The sequence below is a fragment of the Bos indicus genome, chromosome 3 (genome assembly GCF_029378745.1).
Source record: "Bos indicus isolate NIAB-ARS_2022 breed Sahiwal x Tharparkar chromosome 3, NIAB-ARS_B.indTharparkar_mat_pri_1.0, whole genome shotgun sequence".
Lineage (NCBI taxonomy): Eukaryota > Metazoa > Chordata > Mammalia > Artiodactyla > Bovidae > Bos > Bos indicus.
The window spans coordinates 56,881,158-56,898,859 of NC_091762.1; the positions used below are offsets into that span (position 1 = coordinate 56,881,158).

The 17,702-nt window shown below is 42.5% G+C and overlaps 1 long non-coding RNA gene across 1 annotated transcript; it reads right to left on the reverse strand.

The window, feature by feature from the left end:
- Positions 1-609: 609 nt before the first annotated feature.
- Positions 610-17,306, reverse strand: LOC139182203 (uncharacterized). Its single transcript, XR_011565815.1, has 4 exons — positions 16,968-17,306; positions 12,632-12,717; positions 3,770-3,842; positions 610-2,337 (listed from the first exon to the last, which is right to left on the reverse strand). It is a non-coding gene; the product is annotated as an uncharacterized lncRNA (long non-coding RNA).
- Between the last annotated feature and the right edge of the window lie 396 nt (positions 17,307-17,702).

Consider the following 17,702-nt stretch of genomic DNA (forward strand, 5'->3'; position numbering starts at 1 on the left):
CGTTAACTCATTAATTAAAAGCTCAGAAGGAATCACAAGGTATTTGAGGTAGGAGCCGATTAGGCTTAGGGTGTCTCCTGTTACATAAAAGGTTGTAATGAGCCAGCTTCCTCCACTTTACCTCCCTCCCTAGCATCTCTTAAAGATATGAGGGTTCAGCTTGCATGACTCAGAAGAACTGGGTTTCATAAACAACAGGACACCAGAGTCATGCTTAACCCTTGAGCATGCCACTGGGTCTCATGATGTTCCAGAGTCTGACTATGGGTTTATGATAGAAAAAAAAAGAACCAAGAAACTGGAGAGGGAAGAGCTGCAGGGGTGAGTGAGTGTGCAGAGAATCAGGCTCCCCTTGGATCCTGGCTATGCTGAGGATAGTGCCCGGTGGAAAATTCTGGCCCCCCGTGTAATGGCCCCATAGCTCAGCTGGACAAACTCGCTAATCTGGCAACTGTCACTTTATTTAGTGATCCAGACAACATGATTGAGTTTATTGACAGTGGCCTGGACTCCAGGAGTCACATGGGTGACGTAGGCCTGGGCAGGAAGCACGCCTCCTACCCTCCCCACGGGCACTGCAATGCAAGTTTCAAGGCCCTTTCCCCAGAGCTGAGGGGATTTGTATTCACTTCTGTTAACATATTTACAGAAAGGTATTTGGGGAAAACTTTCACATGTGCAAAGCAGCATTCTGATAAGGCGTGCAGAGCCCCACAGAGTCCCGGGGCTGAAGGTCACAAGGAAGAAAGCAAAACCAGTAAATTCGGGGATGTTTTGTCCTGAACTTGTAAATCCAAACAATCTCCCAGTTATGAAATGGAAAGTTTGTGGGGAAAAACAAATGCTTTGGTTATTACAGTGTTACTACATTCATAAAATATATTTCATTGAGGGGGGAGTTTACACAGGGGGTAATGAGATTTTTGCTTTATACATTATTTATAACCACTTAATCCAGGTACTGTGGGTTATTTTTTTATTCCTTCGTTTTCACAGCTACACAACACTTCAGTATTTCTAATTTATTTCTGCTTACAATACAGATGTTCTCAATTGTGTTTCTAACTACATTTCAACCGTTATGATCGCATTTATTTGTTTGTGTCAGCACACAAGCAAGGGTTGAATGTGCACTACACAATAGTGAGGCTTCGAGAAGCCTGTAAGAGGCCTCTTGTGCTTTAGTTATCAACAAATTAAAGCAGCTTGGCAGCACTATCTTTATCATCGGTGGTTTTAATCTCCAGATAATTCCCCCGCAGTTGGGTAAGCAGGACGACAGCCCTCTCTTAGTGCAGAAAGGTTGCACGCCTTAAAACAGCACTTTTCACGATGACCATTTGGGAGGAACATTTGGAGAACATTTGGGTTATGTCCTCTAACTGAATTTCCAAGCTGTTGGTAACAGGCTAAAGAAAACGCAGTCTGTACTGAATCCTAAGAAAGCAAGAGTGTAAGAGCCTTGAAGGTCATGTGTAAATATTGACATTTTAATTTTTTTTAGCATACCCAAGTGGAGCCCTCCAGTTGCTTATCTTGCCGTAAAAACCCACCCATCTGCACTGCCCTACAGAGTGTGGGGAGAAAATCTGATCTGAGCAGCCATGGGTACTCCTCCTGCCTTTGCTAACAAGGATGAGTTTTGTTTGTGCAAAACCTGAGTCAGAGGGGCGTTCCTCCCTTCTTGTCTCCACCACAGACCGATGCACCTGATTAGATAACAGAAATCTGTGGGCTGAATGTTCGTGTAGTGACAGGAAAGCCAAGAGGCAAAAGTACGCAGGGAAGATAACCTCTCACTTACTCACAGAGGCAAGTCAGGGGTCCAAAACCGAAGTTATTCGGGGAACCGATAACTGGTTAATTTGGCCAGAACACTCTCCTGTGTGTCCTCAGGAGCAGTGTGAGGAATAAATGCCAGCATGTCTTCAGGGTCTCTATCCTTCTCACAATCCAGGACACTGCCTGCAGAGCTTAATTCAAGCAGAGGAGAATTCTGAAGGTGAAGTACAAGTGACAGCCTGATCTTCCCACCAAAAACGGTGGTTAGGGTACCCCACGCACTTAGCGAGTTCACCAAGATGTTTCAGTGTTACCCGGTGAAGGCATTCCTTTCCTAATCCAGAGCCAAGAGCCCACTTACATAGAACAGCCTGGCAGTTTGATGACTCACCAGAAACTCCTGTCTCCCCACAGTGAGGTCACTAGAATCATTTCCCTCCTGAGAAATGATGAATGCAAATACAGGTCCAACAGATTCCAGGAGCCAGGAGCCAGTGAGTGAAACACGGAGGAATCAGGGACATCTCAAGTGGTCGTTGGCCTAAAAGGTCTTTTCTAAGTGAAAAGAAGAAAATCGAATGCAGGAACAAAATGATCTTTGATGCTTCATAACTCAAGCTCAAACTTACAAAACGGGGAATGTGATATTAAAGACCAACTCTCTTTTCTGCCCTCTGTGTTTGAGCTTTGAAGGGAACTCCTCAAATATTCTAGCCTCTGTGCCCAAATCAATGTCATGATTTACAAGTCATGCTAGAGCTGAAATGTTAACCACCCTTCCTAAGTCTAGTCTTGCTGAGTCCTGGCCAGTACAATTACTGAAATAGTGCAATAAAGTGCTCTCAAAGATATGTTGCTTGTTTTGTTTTTAAGCAGTATTTAGTGGGCACTTTCATATGTGCTAAGTTGCTCCATTTGTGTCCAACTCTGTGTGACTATGTACTGTAGCTGCCATGGAATTCTCCAGGTAAGAATATGGGAGTGGGCTGCCATGCCCTTCTCCAGGAGATCTTCCCAACCCAGGGACTGAACTCGTGTCTCTTACAGCTCCTGCACTGGCAAGGATCTTTACCACTAGCACCATCTGGGAAGCTCGAGTGGGCAGTTGGCCCCGTTCAAATTTTCCAAGTGGGCAAAAAATGTCAGCTGGCCCCTTCTTCTTCTCTCTGTGCTTTCCCTTCACCTACTTAGCAAACCTTTCCTTCTTTCCCAATGATGAAATTGCAAGTTTCTTCTAGCTCAACTAGTTCCTTTTAGTCACTGGAAAGCAAAGCTAATCACTACCTTAATGTATTTGCTTGCATATGGTAGTTTTGTATTTTGCACAAACCAAAACAATTTTCAATTTGAGTGAAGCAAAGAAAAACAAAGGAATGACTCTTTGGAGGTGGAGTGTCAGAGACATGGATAAAATATAACTTGGGGCAGCAAAGTATACTTTCATCATCCTTAAATCAGAGGAACCAGTCAAGTCAGTATCCACAATGCAGACCTGGCAAATTTCAGGACAGGCTCCCCTCTACAGTCCCACTGTGATGTTTTAAGCGTCCTTTATAGTCAGCTCTACCAACCTACCTTGCAATCCCTGGTAGCTCAGACGGTAAAGCGTCTGCCTACAATGCCGGAGACCCAGGTTCGATCCCTGGGTCAGGAAGATCCACTGGAGAAGGAAATGGCAACCCACTCCAGTATTCTTGCCTGGAAAATCCCATGGACTGAGGAGCCTGTTAGGCTACAGTCCATGAGTTCACAAAGAGTCAGACACTACTGAGGGACTTCACTTTCACTTTCACCAACCTACTCAGAACTTAATATTCCTAAATACCTGAACTAAAGTAACAGAGTCTAGCTATTCTGGTTATTTTCAAGACCCTACTGGACACTGGTTTGAAACAATCCAGAAATGAATAAAGAGCACATTGGAGTTTCTTTGAAACAGCTAAGTCAGAGTAGCACAATTCATTGTTTTTATACAGAAGTTGATTACCTGGTTAGCCCTGATTTGTTTCAGTCTAAAGTGATGCCTTCTTTCCGATTTGGTCTACTCTGCATACTTGAACCTGCAGAGGTGGGAGGGGAGACAAAGAAGACATGTTTCATTTGAGCTTGTGAAAATAATGGCTCTTATCAAGTTCAATGTCATAAGTTTTCTTCCACAAGAAGGAAGAGTATACTTCCCGGTGATCGATAGTTCTTTATTACATAGAAATGGTTCCTAATTCTCAGCAGATAGAGCACTTGAGGTAACAGGAGTATTCTCCCAAGTCACAAAGAATAATGTAATGGTCAATATGATTGACTGTTGAAAGCTATCATAGCTTGTTTCAAACTGAGATCCTGAAATATGGAAAAAGAACAGTGCCAGCTGGCCAAGGGAACCCATTGCTGGGAAAAGGAACATAAACATCCCCAAAGGCCATCAGACAATGATCATTTCCAACATTAGTCTGAAAGTGATAAGCTAATAAGAATAGGAAACTTAGGCTATATATACTGGATTCATAAAACATCCTTCCAAAAAAGGGGAAGTTTTTAATTTTCCATGAAGTTTGAAATCTACAATGGTCTGGCATTATTTCCACTTATGTTCAGGAAATTCATTTTTACTTTCATCTGGATTAGTGTATGTCAATCCATGGGCACATCAGAAGCACATGGGAGTTATGTGGGGCTTGGGGTTTTGTTTATTTGTTTGTCTTCATAAAATATTTTAGTATCTCACTATGAAATGACACTGAAATTGAATTTCATATGCTGTGTCAAAGAAACGTGTACTTTGAAAAATTCCTCAAGTAGCTTCTGAGAATGAACCCCTAATTCAATGACTTTGAATGTTGTGATGAAAATCATTCCGATTTAAAAACCACACCTTCTTAATCTGGTGCTTGGGGGCAAGGAAAGAAGAGAGTCTTTAAACACTAAAGACAATTTTGACAAAAGTGGGCACAAGGTTAAGGAATTTAGAACCCAATATAAAAGAAGCAAAGGACCCTTTCTTCCCTTGTCTTCTCTCACTGTCCTCTCACAATTCTTCTCTCAGTAACTACTCTGCAGGGTTTTACCCCATGGTTCTCTTACACTCTCTCCCTACACATTTCTCTAGATGATCTAACCTATCTCCTTGGCTCCAGCTCCATATATATTTAACTCCTGTCTTAGTCTGCTCAGGTTGCCACAAGATACCATAGACTGGGTGACTTAAAAAACATTTATTTTCTCACAGTCCTGGAGGTTAGAAGTCTTAGCCAAGATGCTGGCAGGTTGGTTTCTTCTGGGGCCCATCTCCTTGGCTTATACATGGCCATCTTCTCCCTGGACCTTCACCTGGTCTCTTTTCTGTGTCTTTCTAGGTCTTGCTGTCCTAATTTTTTCTATCAAGACATCAGCTATGTTGGAATAGGGTCTATCCTAATCACCTCCTTTTAATTTATTACCTCTTTCAAGACGTCATCTAAAAGTGCAGTCACATTCCGAAGTGTTAGGCTGTTCAGTCGCTAAGTCGTGTCCGACTCTTTGCATCCCCAAGGACTGCAGCACGCCAGGCTTCTCCATCCATCACCATCTCTCGGGTCAGGACATCAGTGTGTGAACTTTAGGGACACGCAATTCAGCCCTAACAACTCTGAATCATCTGACTCTGGACCTACATGATGACTGGCTCCTGTGTTTGAAAAACTCTCACATGAAAACAAGGGACAAGACGTCTCTACTAAGAGATCCGAACAAGGACCAGAGTGCGGAAGTTAAAGTGTGAAAGTCTCAGCCCAACATAAAGAATTGTGTGACAATGAGAGGAATCTAGTTCTTAGGGGCTGCAGGCCCTAACAGTGTGTCTCCATTACCAGAAGGTCACGGCAGAAGCTGGCTGGACTCCCTACTGCTTCTGTCTTCAGGGATATCTAGCAGGAGCCTAGAAGATATCTTTTTCTTCTTTAATTTGATGACTTTAATGAAGGAATTAAATCAAGATGATCAAAATAAAGCAATGTGCATGCTAAGTCACAAAGTCGTGTCTTTGTGATCCTATGGACTGTAGCCCACCAGACTCCTGTGTCCATGGGATTTTCCAGGAAATAATACTGGAGTGGGTTGCCATGCCCCCCTCCAATGGATCTTCCAAACCCAGGGATTGAACCCTTGTCTCTTACGTCTTCTGCATTGGCAGGCAAGTTCTTTACCACTAGCGCCACCTCAAAGTGAAAGTCTAAGTGAAGTCGCTCAGTCGTGTCCAACTCTTTGCGACTCCCTGGACTGTAGCCCACCAGGCTTTTCCATCCATGGGATTCTCCGGGCAAGAATACGGGAGTGGGTTGTCATTTCCTTCTCCAGGGGATCTTCCCGACCCAGGGATCAAACCCAGGTCTCCCACATTGCAGGCAGACGCTTTAACCTCTGAACCACCAGGGAAGCCCCAAATAAAGCCATGGAAACGTCTAAAAAACCTGTGACTAGATGTGTCTGTAAGTACAGCATAATCAGATACGAGGAGAAAGGTTTTTGGAATTCTTAATTCATGACTTCCCTGGGGTAATATAATGGCAAATTAAGTAAGGGTGAGAGCTGTTTCAAACATAGTGAGGCCTCAGGTGACACTGACGGGGAAGGCTAGACCAACGCAGAAACGTCTTTCCCAAGACAAAATGATCATTCAACAAGTGGATGTCCATGGCAATTAAATGCAGGTTTTCCCCACCAAAATTACAAACATCAGAAACTGAGTGGTCTGACACAACCTCTTTGTTCTCAGCATCAGCTTACAATGTATGCGCACCAAAGCCACTCAGGAGGCCATCGTATGGCATGTGTCAGCATCCAAGGGCCAGTTGTGGGAAGACCCTGACTCCAGGTCCCATTCTTCCATAGACGAGTCTGCTGACCTATGGTAGGGCCTTGTCTTCTCAATTTATTTTTTTTCTTTTATTATGATTGTTTTAATTGGAGGATAATTGCCTTAAAATGCTGTGTTAGTTTCTGTAGTACAGCAATGTTAATCAGCTGTGTGTATACACATATCCCCTCCCTCCTGAGCCTCCCTGCCACCAGCACCATTCCACCACACTAGATCATCACAGAGCACCAAGCTGAGCTTCCTGTGCTTTACAGCGGGTTCCCGCAAGCTATCTCGTTTACACATGGTAGTGCATATATGGGAGAAGGCAATGGCAATCCACTCCAGTACTCTTGCCTGGAAAATCCCATGGATGCAGGAGCCTGGTAGGCTGCAGTCCATGGGATCGCTAAGAGTCGGACACGACTGAACGACTTTACTTGCACTTTACACTTTCATGCATTGGAAAAGGAAATGGCAACCCACTCCAGTGTTCTTGCCTGGAGAATTCCAGGGACAGGGGAACCTGGTGGTCTGCCATCTCTAGGGTAGCACAGGGTCGGACACGACTTAGCAGCAGCAGTGTATATCAGATCAGATCAGTCGCTCAGTCATGTCCGACTCTTTGCGACCCCATGAATCGCAGCACGTCAGGCCTCCCTGTCCATCACCAACTTCTGGAGTTCACTCAGACTCATGTCCATCAAGTCAGTGATGCCATCCAGCCATCTCATCCTCTGGCATCCCCTTCTCCTCCTGCCCTCAATCCCTCCCAGCATCAGAGTCTTCCAATGAGTCAACTCTTCACATGAGGTGGCCAAAGTATTGGAGTTTCAGCTTTACCATCATTCCTTCCAAAGAAATCCCAGGACTGATCTCCTTCAGAATGGACTGGTTGGATCTCCTTGCAGTCCAAGGGACTCTCAAGAGTCTTCTCCAACACCACAGTTCAAAAGCATCAATTCTTCAGCGCTCAGCCTTCTTCACAGTCCAACTCTCACATCCATACATGGGCACAGGAAAAACCATAGCCTTGACTAGACGGACCTTTGTTGGCAAAGTAATGTCTATGCTTTTCAATATGCTATCTAGGTTGGTCATAACTTTCCTTCCAAGGAGTAAGCGTCTTTTAATTTCATGGCTGCAGTCACCATCTGCAGTGATTTTGGAGCCCAGAAAAATAAAGTCTGACACTGTTTCCACTGTCTCCCCATCTATTTACCATGAAGTGATGGGACTAGATGCCATGATCTTCGTTTTCTGAATGTTGAGCTTTAAGCCAACTTTTTCACTCTCCACTTTCACTTTCATCAAGAGGCTTTTTAGTTCCTCTTCACTTTCTGCCATAAGGGTGGTATCATCTGCATATCTGAGGTTATTGATATTTCTCCCGGCAATCTTGATTTCGGCTTGTGCTTCTTCCAGTCCAGCATTTCTCATGATGTACTCTGCATGTAAGTTAAATAAACAGGGTGACAATATACAGCCTTGATGAACTCCTTTTCCTATTGGAACCAGTCTGTTGTTTCATGCCCAGTTCTAACTGTTGCTTCTGTTAGGTCCATACCATTTCTGTCCTTTATTGAGCTCATCTTTGCATGAAATGTTCCTTTGGTATCTCTGATTTTCTTGAAGAGATCCCTAGTCTTTCCCATTCTGTTGTTTTCCTCTATTTCTTTGCATTGATCGCTGAGGAAGGCTTTCTTATCTCTTCTGGCTATTCTTTGGAACTCTGCATTCAGATGTTTATATCTTTCCTTTTCTCCTTTGCATTTCACTTCTCTTCTTTTCACAGCTATTTGTAAGGCCTCCCCAGACAGCCATTTTGCTTTTTGCATTTCTTTTCCATGGGAATGGTCTTGATCCCTGTCTCCTGTACAATGTCACAAACCTCAGTCCATAGTTCATCAGGCACTCTATCTATCAGATCTAGGCCCTTAAATCTATCTCTCACTTCCACTGTATAATCAAAAGGGATTTGATTTAGGTCATACCTGAATGGTCTAGTGGTTTTCCCTACTTTCTTCAATTTAAGTCTGAACTTGGCAATAAGGAGTTCATGGTCTGAGCCACAGTCAGCTCCTGGTCTTGTCTTTGTTGACTGTATAGAGCTTCTCCATCTTTGGCTGCAAAGAATATAATCAATCTGATTTCGATGTTGACCATCTGGTGATGTCCATGTATAGACTCTTCTCTTGTGTTGTTGGAAAAGGGTGTTTGCTATTACCAGTGCATTTTCTTGGCAAAACTCTATTAGTCTTTGCCCTGCTTCATTCCGTATTCCAAGGCCAAATTTGCCTGTTATTCCAGGTGTTTCTTGACTTCCTACTTTTGCATTCCAGTCCCCTATAATGAAAAGGACATCTTTTGGGGGTGTTAGTTCTAAAAGGTCTTGTAGGTCTTCATAGAACCATTCAACTTCAGCTTCTTCAGCATTACTGGGTGGGGCATAGACTAGGATTACTGTGATATTGAATGGTTTGCCTTGGAAACGAACAGAGATCATTCTGTCGTTTTTGAGATTGCATCCAAGTACTGCATTTCGGACTCTTTTGTTGACCATGATGGCTACTCCATTTCTTCTGAAGGATTCCTGCCCGCAGTAGTAGATATAATGGTCATCTGAGTTAAATTCACCCATTCCAGTCCATTTTAGTTCGCTGATTCCTGGAATGTAGATGTTTACTCTTGCCATCTCTAGTTTGACCACTTCCAATTTGCCTTGATTCATGGACCTGACATTCCAGGTTCCTATGCAATATTGCTCTTTACAGCATCAGACCTTGCTTCTATCACCAGTCACATCCACAGCTGGGTATTCTTTTTGCTTTGGCTCCATCCCTTCATTCTTTCTGGAGTTATTTCTCCACTGATCTCCAGTAGCATATTGGGCACCTACTGACCTGGGGAGTTTCTCTTTCAGTATCCTATCATTTTGCCTTTTCATACTGTTCATGGGGTTCTCAAGGCAAGAATACTGAAGTGGTTTGCCATTCCCTTCTCCAGTGGACCACATTCTGTCAAATCTCTCCACCATGACCCGCCCGTCTTGGGTTGCCCCATGGGCATGGCTTAGTTTCATTGAGTTAGACAAGGCTGTGGTCCTAGTGTGATTAGATTGACTAGTTTTCTGTGAGTATGGTTTCAGTGTGTTTGCCCTCTGATGCCCTCTTGCAACACCTACCGTCTTACTTGGGTTTCTCTTACCTTGGGCGTGGGGTATCTCTTCACGGCTGCTCCAGCAAAGGGCAGCCATTGCTCCTTACCTTGGATGACGGGTATCTCCTCACGGCCGCCCTTCCTGACCTTCAAAGTGGGATAGCTCCTCTAGGCCGTCCTGCGCCCACACAGCCACAGCTCCTTGGACATGGGATTGGTCCTCCCGGCCACCGCCCCTGGCCTCGGTCGTGGGGTTGCTCCTCCTCACTGCCGCCCTTGGCCTCGGGTTTAGGGGTGTGGGGTAGCTCGTCCTGGCCGCCGCCCCTGACCTCAGATGCGGGGTAACTCCTCAGTGTATATATGTCAATCCTATTCCCTCAATTCATCCCATCTTTTCCTTTCCCCTACCCCATGTCCACAAGTCTCTTCTCTAGAAAAATGATACAGATGAACCTATTTGCAGGATAGGAGTAGAGAGCCATCCTCAATTTCTTAATCTGTAAAACAGGAGTAACAGTACCTAGCTTCACATCAAGTTGTGAGAATTGATGAGATTATGTAACTTATGAATTCATGCAATTTAATTGAACTTAACTGTGAATTGTAGATTATTCAACTATATAGTATTAGAGCTATTTCCCTCCCAAAATATTATTGACATTATGCTTTTCTTGTTGCCCAAGATCACTGCCTATGCGTGTGTGCATGTGAAGTCACTTCAGTCATGTCCAAATCTTTGCGATCCTATAGACTATAGCCCACCAGCCTCCTCTGTCCAAGGGATTCTCCAGGCAAGAACAGCAGAGTGGGTTGCCACTACCTCCTCCAGGGGATCTTCCCAACTCAGGGATCAAACCAATATCTCTTTATGTCTCCTGCATTGGCAGGTGTGTTCTTTACCACTACCGCCACCTGGAAATCCCACCACTGCCTATTCTGTGTGCTATAAATGCAGGTCATCTCCTTCTTAGATGGACCATGAAAGGTTTCTAGGGACTCTGACAGTACAACTCATTCAGAAAGATGCAGAAGATGTCCTAGACCCAGTGAGGAAAATAATCCAGGAGAGGCATTCCTATCCCAAGAAACTATAAAGAGATAATCAAAACCAAAAGCTGAAAAATGTGCAAAAATGAAGAAATTCCATACATCAGAGCAACAAGAGATCTTGTGAATCTTTTCATAGATGATAATTCCAAACCTTACTCAGGGTTAAGCTCTAAGATGCTTATTAAAAATGCAGACTCTCCCTTCCTGGAAATCCTCCCTACTACCACCATCACTACCAACCCTGATATTCTAGTGCAATAGGACAACACTTTGAAAACCACTTACCTGGAGTGAATTCAGACTTTCAAAAAAAAAAAAAAAACCCTCATGCTTCTTACAACACTATGAAGGCGTGAAGGCTTTGTAGTATTTACTAAATCTGGGTTCCATGAGAAGAATCTAGGGGTGACCTGGGGTTTCCTTAGCATTCCTCTTTAGTATCTCTACCTGCCCACCTCTAAAATATGCCACAGTAAGCATTCAAGTTAAGTAAAGATTTTGCGCTTGCCGGGCAAAGCAGTCTCAAAACAAGGCCCCTTTCCTTCTTTAAGATTGGCATCCTAAACACCTAAATCTAGAAATTCTCAATTTGCCAGCTGCACAGAGGGGTGAGAGCTACGTGTATGACAGTGTCAAGTCCCCATTGAGCTGTGCAAAGCTGTCATGTGTAAAGCAAAAAAATATATATAAGCAAAGCTGACTTGGTATAAGGGGCTCTTCCTGGCACATGTAGCTCAGGTGGAATGAAGGACCTGAGGAGATTCATCCAGTCTGCCCAACCCACCACCCATTTTCATTAGTTTACACATGAATAGGTGAAACAGCCAAAAAACAACTCTGGAATGTATCTGTGGTCCAAAAGTCTACAAGCAATAAATGCTAGAGAAGATGTGGAGAAAAGGGAACCCTCTTACACTGTTGGTGGGAATGCAAACTAGTACAGCCACTATGGAGAACAGTGTGGAGATTCCTTAAAAAACTGGAAATAGAACTGCCATACAACCCAGCAATCCCACTGCTGGGCACACACACCGAGGAAACCAGAATTGAAAGAGACACGTGTACCCCAATGTTCAACGCAGCACTGTTTATAATAGCCAGGACATGGAAGCAACCTAGATGTCCATCAGCAGATAAATGGATAAGAAAGCTGTGGTACATATACACAATGGAGTATTACTCAGCCATTAAAAAGAATACATTTGAATCAGTTCTAATGAGGTGGATGAAACTGGAGCCTATTATACAGAGTGAAGTAAGCCAGAAAGAAAAACACCAATACAGTATACTAACGCATATATATGGAATTTAGAAAGAGGGTAATGATAACCCTCTATGCGAGACAGCAAAAGAGACACAGATGTATAGAACAGTCTTTTGGACTCTGTGGGAGAGGGAGGAGGGGGGATGATCTGGGAGAATGGCATTAAAACATGTATAATATCATATAAGAAACGAATCGCCAGTCCAAGTTCGATGCAGGATACAGGAAGCTTGGGGCTGGTGCACTGGGATGACCCAGAGGGATGGTACGGGGATGGAGGTCAGGGGGTTTCAGAATGGGGAACACGTGTACGCCTGTGGCAGATTCATGTTGATGTATGGCAAAACCAATACAATATTGTAAAGTAAAAAAATATATATATAATAATAATAAAAATTATTTAAAAAAAAACAAAAAAGATCCTGAGGCTCTGAGTAAGAAACTGAGACACTTACAGGAGCTTTTGGAATTGTTTTTATACCCTGGTAATCATGATCACTGAGAAAGTAGTAGGGCCATTTTTTCTGCTCTTGACATACTGAACTCACCTGCTGTATCTCCAGATCATGCCCACTCAATTCTGTATCCACAGCCACATGCAGCCTCGGGGTTCCACCTTGACAGCCTGACCCACCTGAATCCAGGAAAATACTTGAATCAGTGAGGGATAACTAATAGTAGGTGACACGCTAAGACAAACTCTTGTATCTGGCACTATTTCTTTCTTTGCTAAGTGTACTTATAATTTGATCAGTAGAATATGTGTAGCACTCTCTTTTATAATATTTTTATAGAAATCAATACAGTGTAACCAAATTGGTGTCAGTAGGTTAGATTCCTTATTTGTCATTATTGAGAATTTTCATTTCTCCATTGAAAAACTGTTGGTTACGTCATGCCATTTGACTTCTGGTTCAAGTGCTTTCAAAGAAACTGATTTATAAAAATGCATCTTTGAAATCCTGACAGTCTAAGAACTGGAAAGTCTAAGTCAAATCAGAATAGCAGACTGAAGTTGGTTAAGATGGGAAAGTAAGAGGGTAACTAGAACAACAATATTAAGTACACATATATATGTTTACCAACAAAAGGCAGAAGGTCAAATGAAGCAGGCAGTAATAAAAAATGGGCAAGCACATTTTGATTTATCTTTTAAAAAGTATTCAGTGTCCCAATACTTTTCCCATTGAAACAAATACATTATTCAAAGGGAAAATGTGTATGTGGAACATTAAGACAAGACTCCTATTTCAATTTCTGAGCCTAGTAAGCCATCATTTGCATCATCTCTCCATTTATGAAAGGTTTCACAGTGTAAGGTGCACTTTCACAAGCACTATTTATTCATCTAACCAACATTTTTTTTTAGTTGCTCCTCTCTTGCATGTTAAAAAATCACTTTCCCCTTCTGATCTGGGGAAATTATTTTTTAACATGCAGTTTTTCCCCTAGAATTCCCAAATCCTAGTAATGACAAAAAATAAAAATGACCACCAAGTTCCCCATATTTAGAGGAGGCCATTTCACTACTTCTCACTCATTGGACTCGGTTGCTAGTCATTTGGCAGTTTCATAGAATGTAAGGAGCATGTCTCCTAAGCCTCTAAAAGTTTCTAGGAATGCCCTAGGACCTATAGAACTCTTCTTTGTTTGCCATGTCCTGTAATTGGCTGGGCATTAGGTTTACAAATAAACCTTGAGTATATCAATTTTAAAAGAATTAAGGATCACCTATGTTGTGTCACAGAGAAGGCAATGGCACCCCACTCCAGTACTCTTGCCTGGAAAATCCCATGGATGGAGGAGCCTGGTAGGCTGCAGACCATGGGGTCGCTAAGAGTCGGACACGACTGAGCGACTTCACTTTCACTTTTCACTTTCATACATTGGAGAAGGAAATAGCAACCCACTCCAGTGTTCTTGCCTGGAGAATCCCAGGGATGGGGGAGCCTGGAGAGCTGCCATCTATGGGGTCACACAGAGTCGGACACGACTGAAGTGACTTAGCATGGCATAGCATATGTTCTGTCATACACTGTAATAGAAATTACAAGAGAGAAGTAAAAGCAGGGCCCTGACCATAAGAGCTCAAAAGGGGAGAAATACATATAAAAAACTTAGTAAATATAAAGCAAGTGCTCTACAACCAAGGTAAGGGCAGTATCTGAGGGTGGATTTTTTTTAACCTAGTTTATCTGCCCAATTCTCTCACTGACATCCTCGACTTTCTATGCTGGTGAGGATGAGCATCTGAAACAGATAGCTGTCATATGTTTTAGGTACTATGATCTATTTTATTTAAATTCTTCAAAATGTTAGAATGTGTTGTGAAAATATGTCCTCTGAGCCCTTTTTGAATACAAGCCAGACTAATTTCACTTGGAAATCACATCAGATTAATCTTTTTATCTTGATAAGAGTATTGAATGAGTCTACTAGGTGGGTCTAGTGAATCTGGACTTGAGCAAGAATTCTGAGAGGGTCTCGAGATTTCCTGCTGGTCAAGTTGAAATGTAATTTGTGCCAAATGATACCACAGTAAGATGGATTCATAATGGTTAAACTACAGCACCCTAACAGCATCCGTCAGCCTGAGGAGAGTTTCTAAGACATACCTTAGGCCTGTGCTCTAGCACTTAGCCTAACATGTTATGCAACAGTTTGCCTGAAGACATAAAAACTGTGCTCTACTAAAACTCCAATGAATTTAAAAATAACAGAGTAGGGAAAAAAACTGGTACTGAGCCCGGTCCATGATAAATATATTTTTTAAAGTTTCAATAATAAATGAATGAATAAACAAATGGATTGCATAGATTTAAAAGAAGAACTAACATATAATAGATCACATGTAATGAAATAAATGTGAGGTCCTGCACCAGGGTCTAAAGCTACCGAAGTACAACAGCAAAGGAGAGGGTTTACTAGGCAGTTTGACTGGGGTAGCCATCCTCTCTCTCCACAAAAAAGATAAAACATAAACAAAAACATTTAATACTCTAATGGGTTATAACCAATTATAATTCAACAGAAGTAAGGAACCTAAAATGAAGAAGGTGGTCATCTGGTTTGCACTCTTGATATAAGCCCATATCTGGAGCATTTTGTTCAATTCTGAATGCTACACACTGAATAAGTTAAAGAAAAATTGAATGGTGAGTAAGCTAAATAGGATATCATATGAGAAATAATAATATGGGTTTATCATCATAATCATAAAAGGAACTAGGTGACAAGCACTTCACATGAATTTTCTTGTTAGATCCTCACAACATTTTGCCTGTGAAGCAAATATCAGTATTATCCCCCTTACAAATAAGAAAAGGCTGAGAGAGGCCAGGCAGTTTGCCCAAACTCAGGTAATAGATGAAGGCAGCCTTGAGTCTCAACAAGGTTTCTCTGATTCTAGAGTCTACATATTTAAGAAGAGGAGACAAAAATGGGAAAGACTATTGCGTGGACACAAAATTAGAACCTATTCATACTAGCTTCAAGAAAGAGCACTGAAACCAAAGCATGGAAACTACTAGGAAAACTGGCCTCAATGTATGAAAAAATGTATAATAGTTCTTTTAGGTGTCTCTACAGATTCCCTCCCATGGTTTTCCACACCATTTCAGGTCAAATTGACCATTTCCTTGAACGAGGGCAATTATATTAATTGCAAAGAGTTTTCTGTTTTCTGTGTAAGACTCATAGTTCAGATTTTTAAGGTGGTATATTACTGTTGGCCACTTTTCTATATGTGTCTATATTTCTGTTCCTCTTAACTACTGCACAGATCTGAGTAATGCGAGGATCCAAGATGTGTTGTTTTGACTTTATAAAATATACTAGTTATAGTTGCCCTTGAAAGCTGAGAATTGTGCTCTCCTTCAGTGCTACCTTGAAGCCACCGTGGGAGATATACAAGTCACCCTTGGTTTTGAAAAGAAGCAATCCATTTCCAAGTTGCAATCTACTTGAAATAATCTCCCCAATTACATGGAAGTAATTTACTCTATATTTACTTTCTGCTTTGGACTATCAAATATCTCCTCCTCTCACCCCCAGGGGCAGCAGCTGGGATTAAAAGTTCCACTACCCTCCCTGCTGGGGCTTTATTATTTAACTCTTTCATGCCCATTTAAGAGCAGACAAGGTTTGCACCAGATGATGACTGAAGTCCCCTTTAGCCTAAGACATAATATTGCAATATTAACCTAATTTATTTTAGATCCAACCTATTTCCAAAGCTGTTTATTGTTTTTAGTACAAATTCTTTCTCCAGCACAAAGGCTGACCTATATAAAGCTAAGCAGTTGAAAACTAAAACATTTAATCAAGTGTCAAACCCACCTATGCAATACCAAACAGATAAATGCATATATTGTTTGCTCCAAGGTCAGGCAAAACTCAAGTGGCACTAAGCCCAGTCACCCCTCTCAGCCGGGTAAAGTCTCACTTTCCATCCTACCCATGGAGGCCTCCAAAACTCAGAGGAGAGGGCATTTTTTATTGCTAATTCTCTGTCCTGGGTGTAGCCCTGCGAATCTCTGGGCTTCTTCCTGTTCTAGCACCTATGGTGAGGAAGAAAAATCCTTTTCAAATCAATCTTGGCCTCTCACAGCCCAGAACCATGGGTGAGCCTGACTCCTGGTTTGTTTTTAATAGTGGACTTAATTTCATAGAGCTGGTTCAGGTTTACAGAAAACCTGAGCAGAAAGAACAAACGGTTCCCATGTCCCCTTCCCCAGCCCCTCCTCTATTCCACGGTTTCCCCAGTTATGACACGTGGCCTTGACTATGACTTATGATAGAACAATCCAGGTTTGGAGTTCTGGTTCCCTGCCCTTCAGATGACAGAGCATGTGCTCAAGCCCACCCGTTTTAAATTGAACTCACTTGCTCTGGAGGCTTCCATCAGCTGCTAGGACCATCCTGAACTGAGTTCTTCAAGAACACAAACCCGGCCCAGAGGCAACCACTGCTAAAAACAAGCCAGACAGCAGGCAGGAGGCAGGAATGGGCTCTGGCAAGAGCCCAAGGACAGCAAGTTTCAACAGGGTGTTTTTTGAAGAGATTGTTGGCGACATTATCTTATTAAGTTACAGGAAGATCATCCTTCCATGAGTAAAGTCTATATGAAAAACAATCCAGCAAACATCACGGTGCCGTTATCTGTGAGAGTTGCCCCTGCAAATCTCTGACCAGGGCTGCTGTGCTAGGATGAACCTCTCCCCAGGTCTGGCCCTCTTTCTGCACTAGCTTTTAATTATTAATGAATTAAACTTTCTGAGGAGATAAGAATAATGTTGTTTTGTTTGCACACAGGCTGCATGACTAACAAGGACAATATAAATAAACCCATTCCCAGCTTGGTCTGCAGGTGTACGCATAGCGCCTGTGTTCAAGTGAAGCCTGGGATGGCTCCCACACAAGATTAGGTGGTTATTGCGGAAGCCAAGGCTTGCACACTGTTAAAAGCCCAAGCTAATATGTTCACTTAAGACATTATGCCTAATTATGCTATTTGTCAGTAGGGAAACCTGTTCTCCAAACCTGAAACCTTCCTGATGCACCGATGTGGGTCTGAGTCCTATAAATATGCCAAGATGACTCTGTAGGATTCAGAGCCAA